Here is a 24,839-nt window from a genome sequence, read left to right on the forward strand (position 1 = left end):
AGGAGTGTCTGATTGCTGTGTAGTGAAGGATGTCTGATTCCTGAAAATATTATAAGAAGTGTCTGATTTCTGACTGGAATGAGGGTTATCTGATTTTTGAATGCATACTGATGGGTGCTTATGATTGTTTTATGACTGATCATTGTGTGTAAAAGTGCTTCTGATTTTTAAATGTGTATGGGACAGAGTGGGCAGTTGGGGGGAGTGAGCGGCTATGCCGTATGTATGGTTGGCAATGGTTCCTTAATACTGACTGAGGGATTTTTCATACCTGAGTCTATATTTAGGATAGAATCATTCTATCATCTATAATTAGTGCAGTCTGAGTTCTGATTTTTTCCTAATGATCAGTTATGTTTCATAGCTTCATTGTCTCAGAATGGGTCTCAGACCTCTGGGAAGGTGACAGAACACTCCAGTTCATCAATGTCTGGGTAAACAATAGAGTGTGCCACATTGATCAGAGAACCCTTGTTGTTCGAGTTTTTTTTTGCCTTTCTGAAATTTATACATGCCATCATATAATTCTTGTTGTCTTCAGGGGCAAATTGTTATGAAGCTGTAAACCAGCAGACAACATATTGAACATTGAATAGATTCGTGAACAATATTTGGTGTAAAGTGATACTGCTCCAGGTTAAAGCAAAAACACCAATTCTTTTTCTAAGCTATTGTTAAGTATAGTATTGAATCTTGAAAGGGGTTGCGCACTACTTATATGACAAAAAAAATTGAATTTTCTGTTTGATTTGAGGATCTCACTATCATTTATCTATCCGTATTTGGGCAGATGGAGACAATTCTGATTTCATAGAATGCACAGGATCAACTCAAAGGAATGGTCACTGACAATAAAGTTGAGTAGAAGAGCTAACATCAAATCCTGAAATAAAACATGGATTAAAAATAACATTCTGATTGTTTGTCACAAAAACTTATGAGCTCCAATTCGAGGATTAGATCACAGAAGTGACTAAAACGATGAAGAAACAATTACACTCAGATTTGACGTATGCTAGGCATCATTATCAATCAACTTAATACTTCAGAATGATTTATACTGTGACCTGTCCCAGATAATTTGAATGACTCAGCAAGATCACGTGAAGACAAGACACCGGGAAAAAAAAATTAACACACTGTAGCTCTCACAAACATGCTTCATTACTGTAACAATACTTAAAGCTATGCACTTTATGCTAGAACTTGAAAGAATTATTGCTTAACAATCTAATTGTCTTCCATTTACAACAGAAATATTGGTTGTTGATTTTGATTTCATTGTCAGGTGTATTTTACAGTAAGAATACAGTGAAATACAGTTTAAAAAATATAATTTTAAGCCTCAAAACTGCAACATTTGGTAACAATTTACAAAAAGGGAGAAACAGAAGAAAAAGATAAAGCTTGAGGAGAGTCCATCAGTCTTGAGGCAGTTCATCACCAAACCAACCAACACTGAAGTCACTGATCCCCTGGCACCATCTTTGCCACTGGGCCAATACTCCTCCTCCATTGCCTCATCACCACCTGTGCCAGACCAACCAAAGTCAGACTGTTGTTTTACCGCTGGGCCTACCTCATCATTGTTGCCATGATGCTCTTGTGCTGCTGCTTCACTTTTGCCAGTGTCAGATCCAATCCACAACGAAGTCGCCGATCCTCAGACGCCATCTTTTGCCCTGGGCATACCTCTCTGACATTGTCTTTGTCAATATAGCAGCCATTGATTCCAGGCCCTGTGCTTACTCTGGAAGAGTAAGTTGAGTCTCATTCCCCTCTGCACTGGGCCCGGTCGAGGCGCACCTTGGTCTGTACCTGGGGTCTAGCTTGGGACTGCACAAAGTCCGCACCCTGAACCGGCTCGAGGTCTGTGGTAGGCCGACCCAAGGACTGCACCCTGGGTCCACTCTTGCCACTGCCATCCAAGCTCAGGATGAGGTAAGTAAGTTTAATAAAAAGAAAAGAGATGGAAAAAGAAAAGCAGTTGGAGTGGATGCAATCTGGCACATGTGCCCCACTCCGCTGCCATCTTGGACCAGAACAGCAATGTTGGCTATCAATTACAGCATTATTAATTACATGAAACTAAAAAACTGAGAGAACTAGAACGTGAATGCTAGAAATTGCCAACAAAACAGAAATTGCTGGAAAAGCTCAGCAGGTTTAGCAGCAACGGTGGAGGGAAAATCAGAATTAACCTCTGCTACCTCTGCAATACCCACAGAGCTTTGCCTTTGCCCAGTTTTGGCCTTTTCAGCATCCTTAATTTTAATCAATCCACCACTGGTGGCTGTACTACCAGCTACTTGGTAACTAAGCTTTGGAATTCACTGCATACATTTTCTCTCTACATATCTTTCCTCCCTTAAGACGCTCTTTAAAATAATCTGTTTGATAAAGCATTTGTTCCTCTGTCTTAATGCCTCCATATCAACTCAAGGTGATTTTTTTGATAATGCTCCTGTGAACTGCTTTAAAGACCCAATATAAATGCAAGTTGTTGTTATTATGGGAAAGATCTTATATAGATATTGTTTTAACACCTTTAGATGCATAATTAATATAAAATAATCTGAACAATTAATTGAACTTGTATAGTAATGTTCCAATTTTGTCACAGTTTACATTCTTAAATTACAGTCAGCAATATATGACTTGCTGTGAAGTACAGTAATGAAAGACAATTGATCTGCAAGGATAGCGAGTTTTTCTTATTCATTTATGGGATGTGGTGTCACTAGCTCAGTCAGAATTTATTGCCCATCCCTAACTGCCCTTGAAAAGGTAGTAGTGGGATACCTTCTTGAACTTTCTGCAATTCTTAAGGTATTGGAGTACTCATAGTGCAATTAGGGAGGGAGATGCATTTGACACCGTGACATTGAATGAATGGTAGTACAGTTCCAGTCAGGATGGTGTGTAACATCAAAGGGAACTTGCAAGAGATGGTTATCTTGTGCATCTACTACCTTTCTCCTTCTAAGTGTTAAGGATAATGGGTTTAGAAGTTGCTTATGTTGGATCTTTGCTTATTGCTGTGCATCTTGTACATGGTACACACAGCTGATACTGTGCATCATAGTGAAGCGAGTAACTGTGGAGCGTGCTTGTCAAGTAGCTGCTTTGTTCAGGATGGTATTGAGCTTCCTCAGTATTATTGGAGCTCTGTTCCCCATTTCAAGTGAAGAGTGTTCCATCATACTCTTGACTTAAGCCCTGTAGATGGTAGACAGGCACTGGTATGTTAGAAAGTGAGTTAATTGCCGTAGAATTCCTATCCTCTGATCTACTTTTGTACCTGCTGTATTTATATTGTTGGTCCTGTTTGGTATCTAGTCAAAGGTAACCCCAAGGATATTGATCATGGGGGGCAGGGCAGCGGGCTTAAGATAAGGTAATGCTTTTGAACGTAAAGTGGCGATGATTAGATTAGTGGTTAGATTCTCATTTGGTCATTGCCTGGTACCTGGATGGCACAAATATTACTTGCTGCTCATCAACCCAAGCCTGGATGTTGTCCAGGCCTTTCTGCATATGAACACAAGCTGCTGCCATATCAGAGAAGTCATGAATGGTGCTGAACATTGTGCATCATTAGGAACATTATACATCTGACTGTGTAATGGAATAAAAGGTTATTAATGATGGAACTGAAAGTAGTTGGACATGGACTACCATCCTGAGGAACTCCTGCATTGATGTCCTGGAACTGAGATACTAAGATGATCATCTTGCAACAATCACAATCATTTTCCTGAATTCCAGCAAGCAGAGAGTTTCATCCCTGATTTTGATTGACTCTAGTTTTGCTCAAGATTTTTGGCAATGTGTTGGGTCAACAGATTATAGAGAGTAGTTGAACACACTTTTGCAGTTGATGGCTTATAGTGCCTCATGGATGCCCAGTTTTGAGTTGTTGGATCTGTTCATATTCTGTCCTATTTAACGTGGTGGCAATACCAAACAACGCGATGGAGAGTCTCCTCAGTATGAATATAGGATTTTGTCACCACACGGACTGTGCAGTAGTCACTCCTACCAATACAATCCTGCATAAATACAGGTGGTTTGGTAAAGATGAATTCAAATACATTTTTCCTCTTGGTGGTTCCCTTGCCACCTGCAGTACATATGGTCTCGCAGCTGTGCCCTTTACTGACCAATCTGACTAAGTCTTAGTGGTTCTGATGTCCTTGCTCAGCAATGGATATTGAAGTTCCCCACCCAGAATACGTTACACTCCCTTGCCATCAATAGTGCTTTCTCCAAGTGATGACCAACGTGGCAGAAAACTGAATCATCAGTTGAGAGGGTGCAAGAGGTGGCAATCGTCAGGTTTCCTTGATCACATTTGACCTTATACCTTGACAAATCATGGGATTTGGAAGTAAAGTTGAAAAAAATTTAAGGCAACTCCTTCCCATCAATACACCACGAGGCTTTAACCTGTGGTAGGTTTGTCTTGACTATGGGACAGGACTTAGCCAGTGAAAGTAATGGCATGTTTGGGACATTGTTAGGTATGATTCCATAAGTATGACTATGTCAGGCTGACACTTGATTAGTCTGTGATATAGCCCTTCCAACTTGACAAAAGCTCCCAGATGTTAGCAAAGAGGACTGCGCTGGCTTGACCTCCGTTTGTCATTGTTATTTCCAGTGCTGAAGTTGATGTTAGATGGTCTGTCAGTTTCATTTCTTTTGTATACGGAGTCATTTTGGATTCTTGAAATGTGCATAGTGAGGGTCTGATTTGGTAGATTTGATTTCTGCAATTGAGTAACAGATCTCAGATTCATTTTGGTAATATCAACAATTTTCAAAGAATCTAAGTTAACATTATATAATTATTTGTGGCTTTTATCCCATTCTTAGGTCGACAGCTATTGTGTTTAATGGTTGAATGACTTAAGTTAGGCTTTGTTTATTAAAAAGATAATCAGCACACAATGCAGCTGTAGTTATCTCTTGGGAAAAGAATAAGTGTGTTACTGCCAAACAACACAGTTTATGAACATTTCCTGTCATTGATGTGGTTGGAGAAGTGTATTTGATTATGAATTATTCTTTTTCATTTTCTGGGTTTACCAGCTTAAGCATTAACAGGGAAGATATACAGAGTTAGACTAGCTTTACATATTCTTCAGTAATTCAGTAATCTAACTGTGAATGACAAAGGCAGTAAGGAACCCTGAAGATTCATTTTAATAAGTTATTTTTATTATGGACTGATAATGAAAGATTATTGAAAAAAAAAGACTATGGAATGAATTTACTCCTCCCTGGATAATCCTGGAAAGCTGTCACCCCTTCTTGTCACTTCACCAATTTAGTTCTGGGTGAGAAGATCCATTAGGGAGTTCCTTGACCTGCTACCAATTAATTAAAGGCCATGTAAAGGTGTAATGCAACACCTCCTGGAATTGCTGCTTCTTACCAGGCAAGAAAGTTGACTAGTAGGCTTGGAGTGGGGAGGTTGGAGTTGGGGGGGGGGCGGTGGAATGCCTTCCTCTTTCTGGGGGCAAAAAGAGGCATGGATAGAAGCAAGAGCCATCCTGCTGCCCTTGCTTCTGACCTGCCTGAAATCCCTCTCGCCACAAATCCGACTCCATGACAAGAAGATAAAGAACACAGTTTTGTTGCTGAATTTCCTTAGGTGTTGGCATCTTTAGGACCTAAATGCTGTCATATTCTGAAGGCAGTCTGGTGACCCAAGATAACAGTGTGCTAGGTCAAGAAACCCACATGGAGAAAGTGAGGTCTGCAGATGCTGGAGATCAGAGCTGAAAATGTGTTGCTGGAAAAGCACAGCAGGTCAGGAAGCATCCAAGGAGCAGGAGAGTCAATGTTTCGGGCATGGGCCCTTCTTCAGGAATCCTGTGTTAATCGTCATCAGACATGCACATTCTTATTATTTGCTTAAATACAGGAAAATGATTTCAAATGAAAATGATATTAGTTTAGTACAGGTGGTTTAAATTTCATTTGAAGTCTGAGCCGAATAGGGCAATAATTGGTTTAGAACTCGCTCGCATTCAGTGCTGAGGGCTGTTCCTGTCATTCAAACTTTCCTTTAGATTTTCCTTTAGATGTTTTAGCTTATTGCACATGACAAATATATATCATATGATATATTAACCAGCATTTTCACCTTACCAATTGTGACTCCATTGGATGCTTATATAGCTCAAATATGTTGTGTTTGCTGCTGGCCTCAATAAGCAAAATAGTAATAGTTTAAATAGCTGGTTTCCTGAAATAAACCTTAGTAAACCAGGCATTAAAATGAATAAGTGAAAACTGAGAAGCCACAATATTTTGCAGTGTCTAATCCACTGTTTTCCTCTGCAACAGAAACTTCCATGACTGAGTGGGATGCCTGAGCCACACAAGGTAATACTTGACAGACTTGAACACCATTAGCACAAGCCATCGTCTTTCAAGACAAAAGATTGCCAGCACATTTAAAGAATAATAGCAGTTTGCTTCTTTAGGTGGTGGAGGCAGGCAACCTATGCAGCAGCATGTCATTGACAGAGACTCCTTTGCTTGGAAATAGTCAGGACTGCAGATGCTGGAAGACAGACTCAATAAAATCTGGAGCTAGAAAAGCCCAGCAGGTCAAACGGCATCAGAGGAGCAGGAAAGTCAGGACAGGACACCAGGACTGGAGAGCAGGGAAAGAGCCCAGAAATAAATAGAGGGAGGGTGGGGCTGGGGGAAAGGCAGTTGGGATGGTGATAGAAGGATGCAGATAGGGGCTTAATGTGATTGGGCAGGGAGAAGGATGGAGCAGATAGTGAGAGGAAAGATGAGCAGGTTAGGTCAGGTCAGGTCAAGGAGGTAGGGAGGGCTAGACATAGGATGAAACTGGGGCCAGGGAGATCTTGAAGCTGGGCAACTCTACGTTGAGGTCATTGGGCTGTAAGCTTCCGAGGTGGAATGTAAAGTGTGGTTATACAAGTTTCCTCTCATTTTGACAGTGGAGGAGGCCCAGGATGGACATGTTGCCAGGGAAATGGGAGGTGGAATTGAAATGGCTGGCAACCAGAGGTGTTGATTGGAGTGTGCAGAGTGCAGATACTCTGCGAACCAGTCCCTGAATCTGTGTTTGGTCTCTCCAATGTCAAGGAAACCACATCGGGTGGATTAGATCAGGTTAGAAGTACAGATGAATCTCTGCCAGATTTGGAACGATTGTTTGGAGCCTTGGACGAAGGTAAGAGGTGAGGAGTGGAGGCAGGTGTTGCACTTCCTACGGTTGCAAGGAAAGGTGCTGTATGTGGAGAAGAGATTAGTGAAGAGTGTGAAACTGACAAGGGAGTCGCAGAGTGACTGGTCCCTATGGAAAGCAGATAGAAATGAGGAAGGAAATATCTGTTTAGTGGTGGGGTCCTACTGCAGGTGGCGAAAATGGCAGTGGATGATGTGTTGGATTTGGAAATTGGTCAGGTGGTATGTGAAGACCAGCGGTCTCTATCCTTATTGTGGTGGTGGTGGTTGGGGGGGCGGGGGGGGAAATGGGGTGTGGTGTTGTTCGAGGGCAGATGTGTGGGAAATGGAGGAAATATAGTTGAGGGCATCATTAATCACGGAAAGGGGAAATTATGGTCCTTGAAGTAGAAGGACATCTGGAATGTCGTGGAGTGGAATCGCTCAACCTGGGAGCAGATACAATGGAGGAATTGGGAATACAGGATCGCATTTTTGTGGGAGAGTGAGTGAGAGGAGGTGTAGTTGTGGGAGTCAGTGTGTTGGAAAAAAATGTTGGTGCTAAGTCAGTTAACAGTGATGGAGACAGCAAGGCCCTGGAAGGGAGGGGAAGGTGTCCGAAATGGTCCAGGTGAATTTGAGGTCAGGTTGGAAAGTGTGGGTGAAGTTGATGAACTGTTATGCTCCTAGTGGGCAGCACTGATACCTTTTCCTCTGCTGCATTGATGATTGTGAGGGATGGTGCCAGTGTAGCTGCAGAAGAAGAAATGTCTCATATATCCTATGAAGACGCAGGTATAGCCTGGACCCATGTGAGTGCCCATAGCAATCTCTTTGGTTAGTAGGAAGTGGGAGGAACTAGTTCCACCAAGCAAATGTGTGTGGATGAAGGGGGACTTGTTGGGCCTGCAGAAGAGGAACAACTGGAGAGCTTTTAGGCCCTCCTCATGGGGGAGTACAGGTGTACAGGGACTGAATGTCCATGGTGAAGATGAGATGTTGGGGGCTGGGGGATTGAAAGCCTTGGAGAAAGTGGAGGGCATGGGTTGTGTCCCGAACGTAGGTAGAGAGTCCCTGGGCCAAAGGGAAGAAGGCTGAGTCGAGATAAGTGGAGATGAGTTCAGTGGGGCAGGAGTAGGCAAAGACAATTGGTCAACCGGAGAAGTCAGGTTTATGGATTTTGGATGGGAGATAGTTCCCTAACCCCCCCCCCCCCCTCTCCTTTGCCTGTTTCTATCAGGTTGGAGGCTGGGGATGGGAGATCACCTGTGTTGATGAGGTTGTTGATGGTCTGGGAGATGATGGTTTGATGATGAGAGGTGGGGTAATGATTGAAGGGACAGAGAATTGGCATCTCACTTTAGCATTGTGGAGGTCAGTTCGCCATACTACTACCACAGCCCCATTGTTAACTGGTTTAATAGTGAGGTTGGGGTTGGAGGGGATGGCTGCCTGTTCCAATGGGGTGAAGTTGGAGGAGGTGGGAAGGGTTGAGTGATATTGCACCAACAGTTGGAGATGAAGAGGTTGAGAGCGGGTACGAAGCCAGGAGGAGGTAATGAGGAGGATGGAATTTGGTGGAGGCAGGAGAAGGGGTCTACAAAGGGTTCACAAAGAAATAGGCTTGGAGGCAGGGGGGTGAAAAAAGAGTTCAACGTCCTGATGTGAGTGAAGTTTGTTGACATGTGGATGTACAAGAATGAAGGTGAATCCTATGCTGAGAACTGGCCGTTTGCCCTCAGTAAAGGGGATGCCTGCAGGGATGGTGAATACCTGGCAGGGCTTGTGGCTGGGTCTTAGTGTTAAGCTGGAGTTAGGAGTTTCTATCTCCAACCCAAAATCCATAAACCTTGGCTCAGTCTTCTCCCCTGAACCTATGTTCAGGACACAACCTATGCCCTCCAGACTCTCACATGCACCTCCTCACAGACTTAAGACACATATATATATATATATGCACACGCACACACATATTTTGTGGGGTGAATTTGTACTTGCAGAGTTACATTGTACTTTGCTCAAAAACTGCATGAATTCATGTAAAAGCCTGTTATCTCACTTTTTGGATTAGAATCAATCTAAACATCATGGCATAGACAGGGAACACAGGGGGCTAACACCTTCAACATATTGTCTAGCTATCACCATTGTTAACAGCTAACCTGAGAATGCAACATTTTAAAAAAAGGTTTTGAGATTTACACATGAGTGAAATGATCATGGTATTCAAACAGATTAAAGACTCAACAGACAATCAAGGTATTTTACAATGTATAATTTCAGTTACATCACACTGTGTAAATGTTTGCTACAAATTCTGTGTCTTAGGATTGAGTCCTCCACTATTACCTGATGAAGGAGGGACGCTCCGAAAGCTAGTGTGCTTCCAATTAAACCTATTGGACTATAACCATGGGTAGCATAGGTTGAGTAGTTTTGAGTAAACAATTGAGCTGCCAAAGGCATCTCAGAAAATTCCGAAGATTTACATCATTTGAATAAATTTCTCTCCATATCAGTGCCAAATGTTTGGCCCATTGAGATATTTCTATGTTCATTTATATTCTACTTACACACTTGTGCTATACTACTCTCATCCACTGTGCCTTAGGCTTAGGGTAAAGAATAACATCTTCCTCACAAATTTCTATATGATTCTGCAATTTCTTTATGGATATTCAAAAGCTAGCCTATAATAAGCAGCAAGGAAAGGACTAATATTCTGGTTACATTTTCAGAGAAGTGTTTTGTATGAAAATTGGATAAATGAGATACTTATTAAATTTATAGGTGCCTGTTACTGATAATCCTGAATTGAATGGAACAATTTGAGTTCTATAGAAATATGAATTGCAGCAAGCTGGTTGAAATCATCTCCAAATCATGGTTGAAATCAGTGGAAGCTGATTAAAACCAATTAGGTGAAAGTGAGTACTGCAGATGCTGGAGATTAGAGTCAAGACTAGATTTGTACTGGAAAAGCGCAGCGGGTCAGGCAGCAACCAAGGAGCGGGAAAATCAACATTTTGGGCAAAAGCCCTTCATTTGCCTGAAAATTTGATTTTCCTGCTCTTCAGATGCTGCCTGACCTGCTGTGCTTTTCCAACACTACTCTAATCTTGACGCTGATTAAAACCAGTCAGGAGGGCTCTTGTGGCCTTACTTGCACCCATCAGATCGGGGTTCAAGGCCCACCTGGTCCAGATGTATGTCATAACATCTCTGAAGAGGTTGATTACAAAATATCCGGAATCAGTAAAAATTGTTGGAAAAGACAGAGACTGATTTTAATTAAACTGATGTCCCTCTTTTGCTCTTTCCCTCAGGACTCTTGCAGCATAGAACTGTCCCAATCTCTGGACCAGGAGGTCTTGTTTTGGGTCCCATCTGTTCGAGAGGTGTGTAGTTGATCAGAAAATATCTGGAATCAATGTGGGCAGGACCAGGTTTGTATGTGGTTAAGACAATGGTAAACAACTGGAAATACACGAATAGCTGACCGTGAACCCAACTAATTAAGCCACATTTAGAAAAGAAGTGTACCTCAGCTCTTTCAAAACATATATTCTCTATGTAAACCCTTGAAAAAGGCCCACACTGAAGCCTTCAAGAAAAAGATACTTGTCAACTAGGAGAATTCAAAGAAAGAAGACAGAATGTATGATTTATGGGAATAGTTCTGATGAACCAAGCATTAAGATCTCGGTCAAAGATTGGCCTACAGTCATCTTAGATTGACTAGCTTAGCATTAAACTTACAAATTGCTTGAAACTTTATACTGATTTTTAAAATTCTTAATAAAGTTGTTAAATTTAGTACCAGATTTTGCCAGTCATAATTCTTGATCACTGAGCTCAAGAGCTAAAATTACCTACAAAGCTGTAAAATATCAGTTCATTTCTTACATCAGCAGATGCAGTTGGAGTTCTTTGGAGGCAGTTCAGAGAATGTTTACTACGATGATCCCCAGTATGGATGGACTATCTTAAAGAAAAGGCTAAACAGGTTGGGTCTCAACTCACTGGAGTTTAGAAGAATGAGAGGTGATCTCATTGAAACATGTCAGATTCTTAAGCAGCTTGACAGGGTAAATGTTGAGACGATATTTCCCCATTTGGGAAAGTCTAGGACCAGAGTGCATTTTGTCAGAATAAAGGATGCCAGTTGAAGATTGAGGTAAGAAAGAATTTCTTCTGTCATAGGGTTGTGAGTTTTTGGAACTTCTTGCCACAGAGAGCTTTGAGAGCAGAGTCCTTGTATATACTTGAGGGGCTGAGTTTCTTGATCAGTTTGGGATTCAAGGGCTTTGGGGAAAGGGCAGGAATGTTGGATTAGCCATGATCCGCATCACTTGCAGAGCAGGCTCTATAAGTGTTAGTTTCGTGTCTGTTTGATTTACATGCTTGCTTGCTTACTTATAATGGGACATAGTTTACCATAAGACGTGGTTTAGTGTCATTAAAATACAATTTTGTGAAACCCATCGTTCTATTTCCTGAGTAACCTTACAGTTTTTAAATTTCTATGTTCTCGCATTGATTTAATATCTGCTTTGGAAGCTTGTGATGTTAAAGAAGTTTACACTACTGAGATTACTGCTGGCCAAACTAAGGTTGAGGCTGTTCTTCTTACTCCCAAGGTTCCTGCTTCTTGCACTGACATGTGGAATTTCAGCTCCTCTGATTCGAGTGGCCCCTTTAAATACAGTTCTTCTGTCAACCTCAAATACAATGATTTACTACAGCTTACTATGTCGGCATGATAACCAACATTCCTCCTGTGTAGTTACAGCAGTTTGATACGACAATGTAATTAACATAATTCAGTTATTCCATATAAATGAGTCTCTGTCCCAGGAAGGGGTATTGGATATTGTAATTTCCCTATTGATTGAGCTGACCCTGGGAACTGGGTTGTTTTAAAAACAACTGTATGAATCCATGTAAGATTTTGTAAATCCATTTTTTAGATTAGAATCAGTCTGACCATTTGTGGCACAAGCAGTCTCACATAGGGCAGTTCACACCTTCAATGCATTATGTGGGCTGACATGACACCAATTGTTAAAGTTCATGGTCATTCTAAAAGACGAGAGACTTAATAATTTCAGTGACATCACACTGTAAACTTTTGCTATAACTTCTGTGTCTTACAATTTATACTCCACAACCAAAAGCTAGTGCTTCCAAATAACCTGTTGGACTATAACCTGTTGTTGTGTGATTTTTAACTTTGTCCACTCCAGTCCAACACCAGCATCTCCAAAACATTACCCAATATGTTAAAACCCATTACATTTAAAAAGTTACCAACAAAAACCATGACATAAAAAAAGTAAGAAAAGTTACATGAATAAAAATGTTACTGAAATAACTTCACAAAGCCTGGTATCCCATCAACAGGTCACTCTTTATTTATTTGTGCATAGTACATGACACTGATCCAACTATCTCAGAGTAGCCAAGTTCAGTACCTGTGGGGATGCCTCAATTGGGATCTTGGGTTCATGTCACACTACAGGTAACCCATGCACTAAATACACAGATACACTCTCACAGACACGCGCACACACAGACATTCCTACAGACACACATTCACAAACACACTCCTACAGAACCATACACTCCTCGAGTGAGCAGAACCCTTGACACCTCTCCATATATCTGTCAGCCAGGACTCCATGATTGGACCAGGTTAACAGCCGCAGTCCACGTGCTTGTTCAAGGCAGCCTCTCCTATCTGAACTTTGTACATCACGCGATGGCCCTTACATTTGCAGGCAGGAGACTGGAAGAACACTGCAGGCCAGGCAGCATCAGGATGTCCGGAAGTCGACATTTTGCGTGTAACCCTGCTGAAACCATCATCTACATTTTTATTATTTGTAGACTTGATGATTCTAAAATACTCTGGCCAGTCTGCCATGTTCAATCTTCTGTAAACATGAACTCCTAAAAAATTCTGTTGATTGTGTCCCATCTCACATCAAATCCAATTCACCTTAGTTTCAAATTCCACTAATCATCTCTACATAGGCCCTACAGTAGAGTCACACATAGGCAGGATAGTGAAGAAGGTATATATTGCACTTGCCTTTATTGGTCAGTATATTGAGTATATGAGTTGGGAGGTCATGTTGCATCTATACAGGACATTGGTTAGGCCACTTTTGGAACACTGGTCAATTCTGGTCTCCCAAAGATGTTGTAAAACTTGAAAGGGCTCAGAAATGTGTTCCAAGGATGTTGCCAGGGTTGGAGGGTTTGAGCTAAAGCAAGAGGCTGAATCAGCTGGGACTATCTTCCCTGCAGAACTCATGATGGATATATTAGTGAATGGTCACGGGTCTTTTCCCTTGGATAGTGAAGCCCAAGACAAGGTATGGGTTTAAGGTGAGGGAAAAGATTCAAAAGGGACGTAAGGAGAAACATTTTCACACACACGCTGGTCCATGTATGGACTGAACTGCCAGAGGAAATGGTGGAGGTATGTATGATTACTTATAACATGTAAAAGCATCTGGAAGAATAAATGAATTGAATGGGTTTTGAGTGATATTGGCCAAATGCTGGGAAGTGGGATTAGATCACTTTAGGATATCTGGTCAGCATGGACAAGTTGGACCGAAGGGTCTGTTTCTGTGCTATATAACTATGACTCAACACCTCTGTAAGATATCTGCACTTCTCTACTTCAGCCTTACTGAGCACCCCTATCTTTAATCACCCCATTATCAATGAATTTGCCATCAGTTACCTAGACCCCAAGCTCTGGGGCATGTCGAAACATTTCCACTTCACTTTCTTCATTTTAAATGCACAATAAAACCGACCTCTTTGATCAAGCTTTTGGTCACTGGACCTCAGGGCGGTGAAGGGCTACGGCCCAAAACGTCGATGTGCCTGCTCCTCGGATACTGCCTAACCTGCTGTGCTTTTCCAGCACCACACTCTCAACTAAGGGTAGAGTGCCAAGTTTTGCTTTGTAGCATTATGGCGTATTTTATAACGTGAGGTGCTTTGTAAATGCATATTATGTTATACTACCTAAGTATCTCGTCTGATTTGTAAATAAGGTTTTCACTTTTGTGATGCATCGCTTTGCACGAATAAAATCATTTATTACTGTTCCAAAATTAACTTATCCAGTTAAATAAACTGGCCAAGGGAATTATGGTAGACCCACAAGCCTCATTTAAAACATTGAGGCTGACACAAAATATCCTTTAAGTATGTTCCCAAAACTTGTTTTCACAGCCATCTTCTAGGTTCAAATGAGAACAAAAGAAACCCGGGAGCTTTAAACTGGCGCGCCTGCGTACAATCCAGGGGAGGGAATGAGAATAGTTGAGTCTTCTTACAATACAGTCTCTTGTATCTGCATAATGTCAGTGAAGGGTAGGCCAGCAGTGCTCTGTTTCCTCGCTGCTGCACAGAAAATCAGTAGGAACACTTTCTGGCAGGAAGTCGACCCTACGCGACGTTACCTGACCGTTACAGACCGAGGCGGAATCGTGTGAGAGCTCACTATCTGGCAGGGGGCGAATGAGTGTTAGCGTCGTCGTTCCTGCAGTGTGTAACTGTGTGAGACGGTGCCGTAGTGTTTTATGGGCGCGGGTGACACAGACTCTGATTTTGTCCATACCTAGATCTACATGTGTATATATGCAAATATATATATAAAACGAAGGTAAAGGGATTTTTTTTTGTGCTAACTGAATAATGCGAACAGCGACACAGGGTGAGGTAACGGGGAGAAGAGAATAACAGAGAAGAAAGAGGCAGCAGCACAAGTGGGGGATGAAGTGAGTGTGTGAAGGAGTGGAGTGAAAAGGAAGGAAGGGAGAGAGGGAAGGGGAGAGGTGAGGAGTGGAGTGAAGAGGAATGAGTGAGTGTGAGAGAAGGACAGAGAAAGGGAGGGAGGGCGGCTCCGGATCCTTTGTTCGAGCGCGAGCGATGGTTGAAACGCGAGCCCGGGCTCTCCTGATTCTAATGCTGCTCGTGCAGACAAATAATGCGGCATTGCTAACCTGCATCATGGCTGCTACACTGCTGCTGTGATTTCAGACATCTGACTCCTTTCCTCATCCCAAACTGCAAACATCCAGGGACTTTTCTGCAAGTAGAGCTGCGTTTTTAGCTACTAAGATATCAAACCTCTCAAGGTTTTGTTTTGCTTGTCTGTTTTCTGCTTTTCCACCGCCTCGTCTCCCTCCCCCATCTGTGCTTGAGGTTCACTGTCATTGAAGGAGGATGGTTTTGTTCCTATCGAGAGACATGAAAATTTATATAAACTTAGAGAAACCGAGAAATCAATACTCGTGAAGATTTGATTTGAAATAAAAATTGGCACTAGATTGCAACGTGATACTAAGTCCGCTGGATTCTATTTCTGTTTATTGTGAAGTTGTTATTATGAATGCAAATTCTGCATTCAGCACTCAAATGCAGGTTTAAATATTTTGCATTTTCACGTATATATTCAAAATATTTACTTAAATTTTTGAGCTGCTTTCATAGTGTTTAACTGAAAATTTAGTAAATAAATTAAGTATGATGTCATTGTGGAAGACGTGGTGTATGGAGAGGTACCATCTACACAGTTTCTGCCAACAAACCGACCCAGGACTAAATAAACTCCCTTGTGACACGTAAACATAAACATTGATGCATAATTTAAACATGTAAATCGGTAATAGCCACACGTTGTGGATATGGCGCGGATTTAATAGGGTTTGCTTCACCTTCCACCGTTTATTCTAATGTCAGGTAATTTGTGCTTTCATATTAGAGCTATTTAAACATCATAATTCATCGTTGTTTAAGAATCTCATACATTTAGTTTTCTATTGAAATTTTTTTATGGGAGAAAAATAATTATCCGGACAGTAAGCAGATTAGGTATCCTTAAAACAAGATACTGTCACAGATACAGCATTGAGGTAAAAACAATGACTGCAGATGCTGGAAACCAGATTCTGGATTAGTGGTGCTGGAAGAACACAGCAGTTCAGGCAGCATCCAAGGAGCAGCGAAATTGACGTTTCGGGCAAAAGCCCTTTATCAGGAATACAGCATTGCTTACCAGCATAACCATCAAAATGTACTTAAGGTTCTGCATAATTCCAACTATATGGTTAATATTATATTACTAAATGTCTTTTTAATATTCATAAACATTATTGATACATGTCTTTCCAATTTCCTCTCTTAGGCCTTAACACACTCAAGAATATGGTTTTATGGTCATCTGCTACTGTGCATGACTTCATCATTCTTCATTTTTGAGTCAAGGTAAGGAGCATGACAACCGGGCTTGATCCATTTCATGCCTGACATTTACTTGTTCGTTTTCAATAACAGTGATTATCAATTGTGACTGTTTGTACACTCTACCCTCTTCCCCAACCTGGAGTTGATTGGGCCAAATTTTGTGACTCACTTCCAATTTTGACAATTGATTAGATGATTCTGAAATTAAAAATCATAGAGTCGTGGAGATTTAGGGTGTAGGTTTGCTCGCTGAGCTGTAGGTTTGATATCCAGACGTTTCATTACCTGGCTAGGTAACATCATCAGTGGCGAACTCCAAGTGAAGCGAAGCTGTTGTCTCCTGCTTTCTATTTATATCTTTATCTTGGATGGGGTTCCTGGGATTTTTGTGGTGAAATCATTTCCTGATCGTTTTCTGAGGGGTTGATAGAAAACGTCTAGATCTATGTGTTTGTTTATGGCGTTGTGGTTGGAGTGCCAGGCCTCTAGGAATTCTCTGGCATGTCTTTGCTTAGCCTGTCCCAGGATAGATGTGTTGTCCCAGTCGAAATGGCAGCTTTTTTCATCCGTGTGTAGGGCTATGAGGGAGAGAGGGTCGTGCCTTTTTGTGGCTAGCTGGTGTTCATGTATCCTGGTGGCTAACTTTGTTCCTGTTTGTCCTACGTAGTGTTTGCGGCAGTCCTTGCATGGAATTTTGTAGACGACGTTGGTTTTGTCCATGGGTTGTACTGAGTCTTTTAAGTTTGTTAGTTTTTGTTTGAGAGTGTTGATGGGTTTGTGTGCTACTAGGATTCCAAGGGGTCTTAGTAGTCTGGCTGTCATTTCTGAAACTTCTTTGATGTATGGTAAGGTATGGTATGTTTTCCGAAGTTCGTCTGCGCTGCAGTGTGTGGTGGCTCGTTGGAATACTGTTCTGATACAGCTTTGTTTGTGTGTGTTGGATGGTTGCTGGTGTAGTTAAGTATTTGGTCAGTGTTTGTCAGTTTTCTGTATATGCAGGTTTGTAGTTCTCCGTTGTCCTTTCTTTCGACTGTGACGTCCAAGAATGCGAGTTTCTTGTCGGTTTCTTCCTCCTTGGTGAACTTTATGCCTGTGAGGGTGTTGTTGATGATGTTAAATGTCTCTTCGATCTTATTTCATTTTGTGATGACAAAGGTGTCATCTACGTAGCGGACCCAGATTTTTGGTTTGATGGTTGGTAGGGCTGTTTGTTCTAGTCTTTGCATTACTGCTTCTGCTATGAATCCTGATAGTGGAGATCCCATGGATGTGCTGTTGGTTTGTTTGTAGACTATGTTGTTGAAAGTGAAGTGGGTGGTGAGGCACTTTGGAAAGTTGGTAATGTGATTTTGGAAATCAGAGGAGAACCACCTATACAACATATTCAAGAAGAACAGATACTCAAAAAATACAGTGCACAGATTCCTCAAGAACAAACCACGACAAGCAGACCAAACACAGCCAGAAACCCTAACCACCTTACCATACATCAAAGAAGTTTCAGAAATGACAGCCAGACTACTAAGACCCCTTGGAATCCTAGTAGCACACAAACCCATCAACACTCTCAAACAAAAACTAACAAACTTAAAAGACCCAGTACAACCCATGGACAAAACCAACGTCGTCTACAAAATTCCATACAAGGACTGCCACAAACATCACGTAAGACAAACAGGAAGAAAGCTAGCCACCAGGATACATGAACACCAGCTAGCCACAAAAAGTCACGACCCTCACTCCCTCGTAGCCCTACACATGAATGAAAAAAAACACCATTTCAACTGGGACAACACATCTATCCTGGGACAGGCTAAGCAAAGACATGCCAGAGAATTCCTAGAGGCCTGGCACTCCAACCACAACGCCATAAACAAACACATAGATCTAGATGCCATTTATCAACCCTTCAGAAAACGATCAGGAAATGATTTCACCACAAAAATCCCAGGAACCCCATCCAAGAGAAAGATATAAATAGAAAGCAGGAGACAACAGCTTCGCTTCACTTGGAGGTCGCCACTGATGATGTTACCTAGCCAGGTAATGAAACGTCTGGGTATCAAACCTACAGCTCAGCGAGCAAACCTACACCCTAAATCTCAACCTGAGCTACAAACCTTCACAAACCTTGCAAAAAGTCATGGAGATGTACAGCATGGAAACAGACCCTTCGGTCCAACCCATCCATACCGACCAGATATCCCAACCCAATCTAGTCCCACTTCCAGCACCCAGCCCATATCCCTCCAAAACCCTTCCTATTTATATACCCAACCAAATGATTTTAAATTTTGTAATTGTACTAGCCACCACTTCGTCTGGCAGCTCATTCCCACACGTACCACCCTCTGCGTGAAAAGGTTGTCCCTTAGGACTCTTACGTTTTTCCCCTCTGAACCTGAACTTATGCCCTCTAGTTCTGGACTCCCTGACGCCTGGGGAAAAGACTTTGTCTATTTATCATATCCATGCCTCTCATAATTTTGTAAACCTCCTATAGGATTAACATGGACGTGTTGGATTGAAGGGTCTGTTTCCATGCTGTGTGTCTCTAAGTCTCTGTGATTCTGAATTCAGAATCAGCTAATCGATTGTGAAAACTGGAAGTGAGTCACAAAATTTGGCCCAGTCAACTCCAGGTTGGGGAGGAGGGTACAGTGTACACACGGTCAGAATTGGCCATGATCAAACGTTAAACTGAATCCAGTTATATCCACTTTGCATTCACCAATAGTGCAGATAGTCATGATCCCATTATATTTTTGATGGAAAACGACAAATTCCTTTTTCATACTCTGGCTAATGCTGACCTCTAAATGAACATTACTGCATTAGCTTATCTAACCATTGCCTCATTGCACAAACCTGATTGTAGTTCCTATGTTGTCATTGCACATAGTTCATGTTAGCTCTGAATTACTTAAAAAAAAATACAAAGAACCTAATAGGTTTAATAGCTGGCATGTCTTTTCATGCTTTCTTATTAATTTCTGGCAGAGGTTGGTGAAAGTTATTACTTTGTCTGTATTCATCATAAAAGAACAATTCACACCTGAAAAGTCCAATCAGATCAGTTTTTAAGTGGTGTAACAAATGGATGAGTGGAGAAAGGAAGAATTCATAAATGAAATTAATGAAGGTGCTAAAATAACAGGCAAATATTTTAAAGCTTCACGTGGGCGGCACGGTGGCACAGTGGTTAGCACTGCTGCCTCACAGCGCCTGAAGACCCGGGTTCAATTCCCGACTCAGGCGACTGACTGTGTGGAGTTTGCACGTTCTCCCCGTGTCTGCGTGGGTTTCCTCCGGGTGCTCCGGTTTCCTCCCACAGTCCAAAGATGTGCGGGTCAGGTGAATTGGCCATGCTAAAATTGCCCGTAGTGTTAGGTAAGGGGTAATGTAGGGGTATGGGTGGGTTTTGCTTCGGCGGGTCGGTGTGGACTTGTTGGGCCGAAGGGCCTGTTTCCACACTGTAAGTCTAATCTAATCTAAAAAAAGCAGGAAATTAGCGGATAAGAAAGTCTAAGGCAGAAACATAACAGATGAATCAAATGCAACGAATGGTAGAACGTAGACAGCAGCAAAGTAGTTGACTAAAGTTAGAGAAGGAATTGAATTTATTGTCACATGTATTGAGGCACAGTGAAAAGCTTTGTCTTGCAAGCAACACAGGCAGATAACACAGTTAAATAGCATAGATAAGTAAATAATAGGTAAACAGCAGCAAAAACCAAAACACAGGTACAGGCGAATGTTAAGGGTTTGAGAGTCCATTCAGTATTCTAACAACAGTAAGGTAGAAACTGTTTTGAAACTGCCTGGTGCATGTGTTCAGGCTTCTGTTCCTTCTCCTGATGGTAGAGCTTGTAGAAAAGCATTGCCTAGGTAGGATGGATCTTTCAGACTGGCAGCCTTTCCTTGACAGTGGACCTGGGAGATGGATTCTATAGATGGGATCTGTCCACCCTGGAGGCTCCCTACCTCCATTCCTGATGAAGGGCTTTTGCCCAAAATGTCAATTTCCCTGCTCCTCTGATGCTGCCTGACCTGCTGTGCTTTTCCAGCACCACTCTGATCTAAACTCTGTAGGTGGGAGGTTGGCCTTTGAGATTGTCCGGGTCGAGTTGACCACGCTCTGTAACCATCTCCGATCTTGAATGGTACAGTTGCCATACCAGGTAGTGATACATCCAGGCAGAATGCTCTTGATGGCACACCTATAAAAGTTGGCAAGGGTATTTGCCGTCATGCCAAATTTTCTCAGCTGCCTGAGGAAGAACCGACATTGTTGGGCCTTTGTAACCAGTGCATCCACATGAAGAGTCCAAGAAAGCTTGTTGTTGATGACCACTCCCAGGAGCTTGACATTCTCCACTCGTTCCACTTCTGAGGTGTGTGTGCGTGTGTATTTGTTTGTTTGAGGGGGGGGGGGGTGCATGAGTAACATCCTGCCGAAAACCTGATGTGAGCAGGTTATTCTGTTCAAATTGGGATGAATGAAGGTGAGAGCACATTCAAAGCTTTGGCTTAAGATTTAATTGACGTCACCAGTCATAATAAGTTGGAATTATAGTTTTTTTTAATGTCAATTTATAGGATGTATGTAGCATCCTAGCCAGGCCAGGATTTACTGTGCACAGAGACAATCACATTGCAGTGGGTCTTGATTCCTATGTAGGCCAGACCAGGTAAGAATGATAGATTTCCTTTACTAAAGGATGTTAGTGAACCAGAATGTTCTTCCTCGCACAAAAGTGAGGATGTTAAAAAGCTTTCTCCCATGTACCTCTAAGTGAGGTAAATTCGGCAAACCCAGGAGCAAAGAGACCAGGTCCACTGTGACATCAGTCTCCAAGACCCTCTCTATTACTCCTGCCGCAGCACTCCATTACACACTGAGCCTGTGGCAGAAGCACAAACGATGAGTAAGGATACCTGTATTTATTTTACATTTGGGGATACATTGAAGATGCTCCCTGCTTAAATTTCGCAAGATGAGCTATGAAGAATCTTTATCTGCATAGCATGGGACCTATTACATATCAAATCTTCCTTAAATTCTCACAAATGTCCTCCCATGTCTCCAAAGTGATCTCAACTCCTAACTTCTCTTCCAGACCTCACATAGATGCTCTACATCACCCAGGCACCACCCCCCAACAAATGATAGCTGGTACTCACTGAAAGAGTGCTCTTAACCTGAAGCACCCTCTTTTCTGTATCAGATCCATAACACTCAGTCAAAAGTGTGATCTCCTTTCGGGTAAAATCTCTAATCTGAAGGAAACAGAAGAGATCTCTACTCGACAATCCATATTTCCAAGTTACTTGATCAAACAACATCAATGTTTCACCCTCAAACAGATCACCCAAACAAGAAACTCCCCTATCTGCCCAAAGTTTAAAGCTAGGATCTATTGTCCCTGGCTGGAAACCCAGCATGCAACTATGGGAGTAAGAAAAGATGTTTTAGACATCTTACCCTCTATCTGCCTCGTTGCCCTCCATGCCTTGGCAGTTGTAGTAACTATTAGATTATGGCAATGTTCCGCAACTGTCCTCATTTTGTCTAAAAACAACAGGTTGATAAGGGGACACTTTGTCTGGGAGTCCTCAATGTCCAACCATGTCAGCACTGAGTTCCCACGGGCCCAGTCACTGACAAAAGATAAGAGGGAGCTCAGTTGGCATTGTCTAATGTTCGGGAGGTCCACTTCCCCCAATCTCTGGGGCAGTTGCAGTTTCGCAAGCTTAGTAAGGGGACACTTATAACTCCACATAAAAATTTAATTTCTGAAACATTTGCCTAGGAAAGAGCAAAGAGAGCATCTGCAAAGAGTACAATAAGCGAGGCAGAACATTCATTTTGATAAGAGCGACTCGACCCAGCTATGATACTGATGAAGGGCTTATGCCCGAAATGTCAATTCTCCTGCTCCTTGGATGCTGCCTGACCTTCTGTACTTTTCAACACCACACTCTCGACTCATCCAGGCAAATGATAAGTATTCATTTGAATCCTGACTATAGGTTTGTAAACCATGGACAGGCTTTGAAGAGTCAAGTGAGTTACTTGCTGATGGATTCCTAACTTATAACCTGCATGTTATTTATATAGCTGGTTCAGTTCCATTTCTATACATTGGTAAACCCCAGAATGTTGATGGTGAAGGAGATAACGATCGCAATGAATATCAAAGTGGCAATGGTTAGATGCACTCATTTGAGAAGCTCAATGCCTATCACTAGTGTGGCGAATGTTACGTGCAGCTTAGTACAACCAGGAGTGTTGTTGTGGTCTTGCTTAATTTGACTTTATAAAGCTCTGGCTAGGCTCCATTTGGAGCACTGTGTCCAATTTTGGTCCCCTCACCTCAGGAAGGACATACTGGCACTGGATGATCCCTGGAATGGTTGGTCTAACATATGAGGAACGGCTGAGGATCCTGGGATTGTATTCATTGGAGTTTAGAAGATTAAGGGGAGACTTAATATAGACGTACAAGATAATACATGGCTTGGTAAGGGTGGACGCTAGGAAATTGTTTCAGTTAGGCGAGGAGACTAGGACCCGTGGACACAGCCTTAAAATTAGAGGGGGTCAATTCAGAACAGAAATGCGGAGACATTTCTTCAGCCAGAGAGTGGTGGGCCTGTGCAATTCATTGCCGCAGAGTGCAGTGGAGGCCGGGACGCTAAATGTCTTCAAGACACAGATTGATAGATTCTTGTTGTCTCGAGGAATTAAGGGCTACGGGGAGAATGCGGGTAAGTGGAGTTGAAATGTCCGTCAGCCATGATTGAATGGCGGAGTGAACTCGATGGGCCAAATGGCCTTACTTCCACTCCTATGTCTTATGGTCTTATGGATAGAATTGAATAGAAATTTATTAACAATGTATTGTTACATGTAAAAGTACAATGAAAAGTTTTGGAAGTCACCCAACAATGGTACCTATATTAATGACAGAAGTCATACATAATTAAAATAAAATTAAGGTCAAGTACATCACAGTTCAGTTACTGGCACCTGGGCTCTGGCAAAACCCAATAGAGGACAGTGGAATATCTGGAAGCAGCAACCAGGATGAAACTGCCATGCTGCAACAGGACTTCCCCTCTGGGATGAGACCGCCATGCCAGACCACTAGAATACTGGACTAGAGTTTGGGAGAAGATTTGTAGCTCGGGTGCTCGTTGTTGTGGTTCTGTTCGCCGAGCTAGGAATTTGTGTTGCACACGTTTCGTCCCCTGTCTAGGTGACACCCTCAGTGCTTGGGAGCCTCCTGTGAAGCGCTTCTGTGATCTTTCCTCTGGCATTTGTAGTGGTTTGAATCTGCCGCTTCCGGTTGTCAATTCCAGCTGTCCGCTGCAGTGGTCGGTATATTGGGTCCAGGTCGATGTGCTTATTGATTGAATCTGTGGATAAGTGCCATGCCTCTAGGAATTCCCTGGCTGTTCTCTGTTTGGCGTGTCCTATAATAGTAGTGTTGTCCCAGTCGAATTCATGTTGCTTGTCATCTGCGTGTGTGGCTACTAAGGATAGCTGGTCGTGTCGTTTCGTGGCTAGTTGGTGTTCATGGATGCGGATCGTTAGCTGTCTTCCAGTTTGTCCTATGTAGTGTTTTGTGCAGTCCTTGCGTGGGACTTTGTACACTACATTGGTTTTGCTCATGCTGGGTATCGGGTCCTTCGTTCTGGTGAGTTGTTGTCTGAGAGTGGCTGTTGGTTTGTGTGCTGTTATGAGTCTTAGTGGTTGCAGTAGTCTCCGGAGGAAAGATCACAGAACCACAACATACTGGACTCAAAGCCTCCGCTGAGCTGGACTAAGACTGTCACCATCCCCTGGATGAGACTATCTGCTGGCTTTTGGAATAGCTGGAAGCCAGTGCCAAAGAGGATAAAGCCTTCGCTCTGGAACAAGACCACCATACCAGCAGACTGCCATGCTGGACTGCTGGAAGCCACCTCGGTGCACGGCCTTGAGAAGCCTTCCTTCGAAGTCATTAAAAGAAAGTAAGACGAATGTTGATAATAACTATAATAACTGGAAACCTTTTTTTTAAAAAGCAGAGAAAGGAAAAAGATAGCTAAAACCAAATGGAGACCGACAGGGCAGCACGGTGGCTCAGTGGTTAACACTGCTGCCTCTTAGCTAGGGATCAAATTTTGATTCTCGCCTTGGGTGACTGCCTGTCTGTGGAAGGTTGCACATTCTCCCTGTGTCTGCATGGGTTTCCTCTGGGTGCTCCAGTTTCCTCCCACAATCCAAAGATGTGCAATCTAAATTGCGCGTAGTGTTTGGTGTATTAGTAGTCAGGAGTGACTGTAGGGAATGGGTCTGGGAG

At 42.4% G+C, this 24,839-nt stretch overlaps 1 protein-coding gene across 2 annotated transcripts in view; it reads left to right on the top strand.

The window, feature by feature from the left end:
* The first annotated feature begins 14,617 nt into the window (after positions 1-14,617).
* Positions 14,618-24,839, top strand: part of LOC132824229 (spindlin-W-like) — an 81,354-nt gene continuing 71,132 nt past the window's right edge. Inside the window, exons 1-2 of one of the 2 annotated variants that reach the window (XM_060838542.1) lie at positions 14,618-14,905; positions 16,430-16,509. The gene's annotated coding sequence lies outside the window, so the exon portion shown is untranslated. Of the gene's footprint in view, positions 14,906-15,001; positions 15,021-16,429; positions 16,510-24,839 lie in introns of those variants that run through there. The other variant, XM_060838551.1, reaches the window with a different exon arrangement.

The sequence above is a fragment of the Hemiscyllium ocellatum genome, chromosome 2 (assembly GCF_020745735.1).
Source record: "Hemiscyllium ocellatum isolate sHemOce1 chromosome 2, sHemOce1.pat.X.cur, whole genome shotgun sequence".
In the NCBI taxonomy this organism is placed as follows: domain Eukaryota; kingdom Metazoa; phylum Chordata; class Chondrichthyes; order Orectolobiformes; family Hemiscylliidae; genus Hemiscyllium; species Hemiscyllium ocellatum.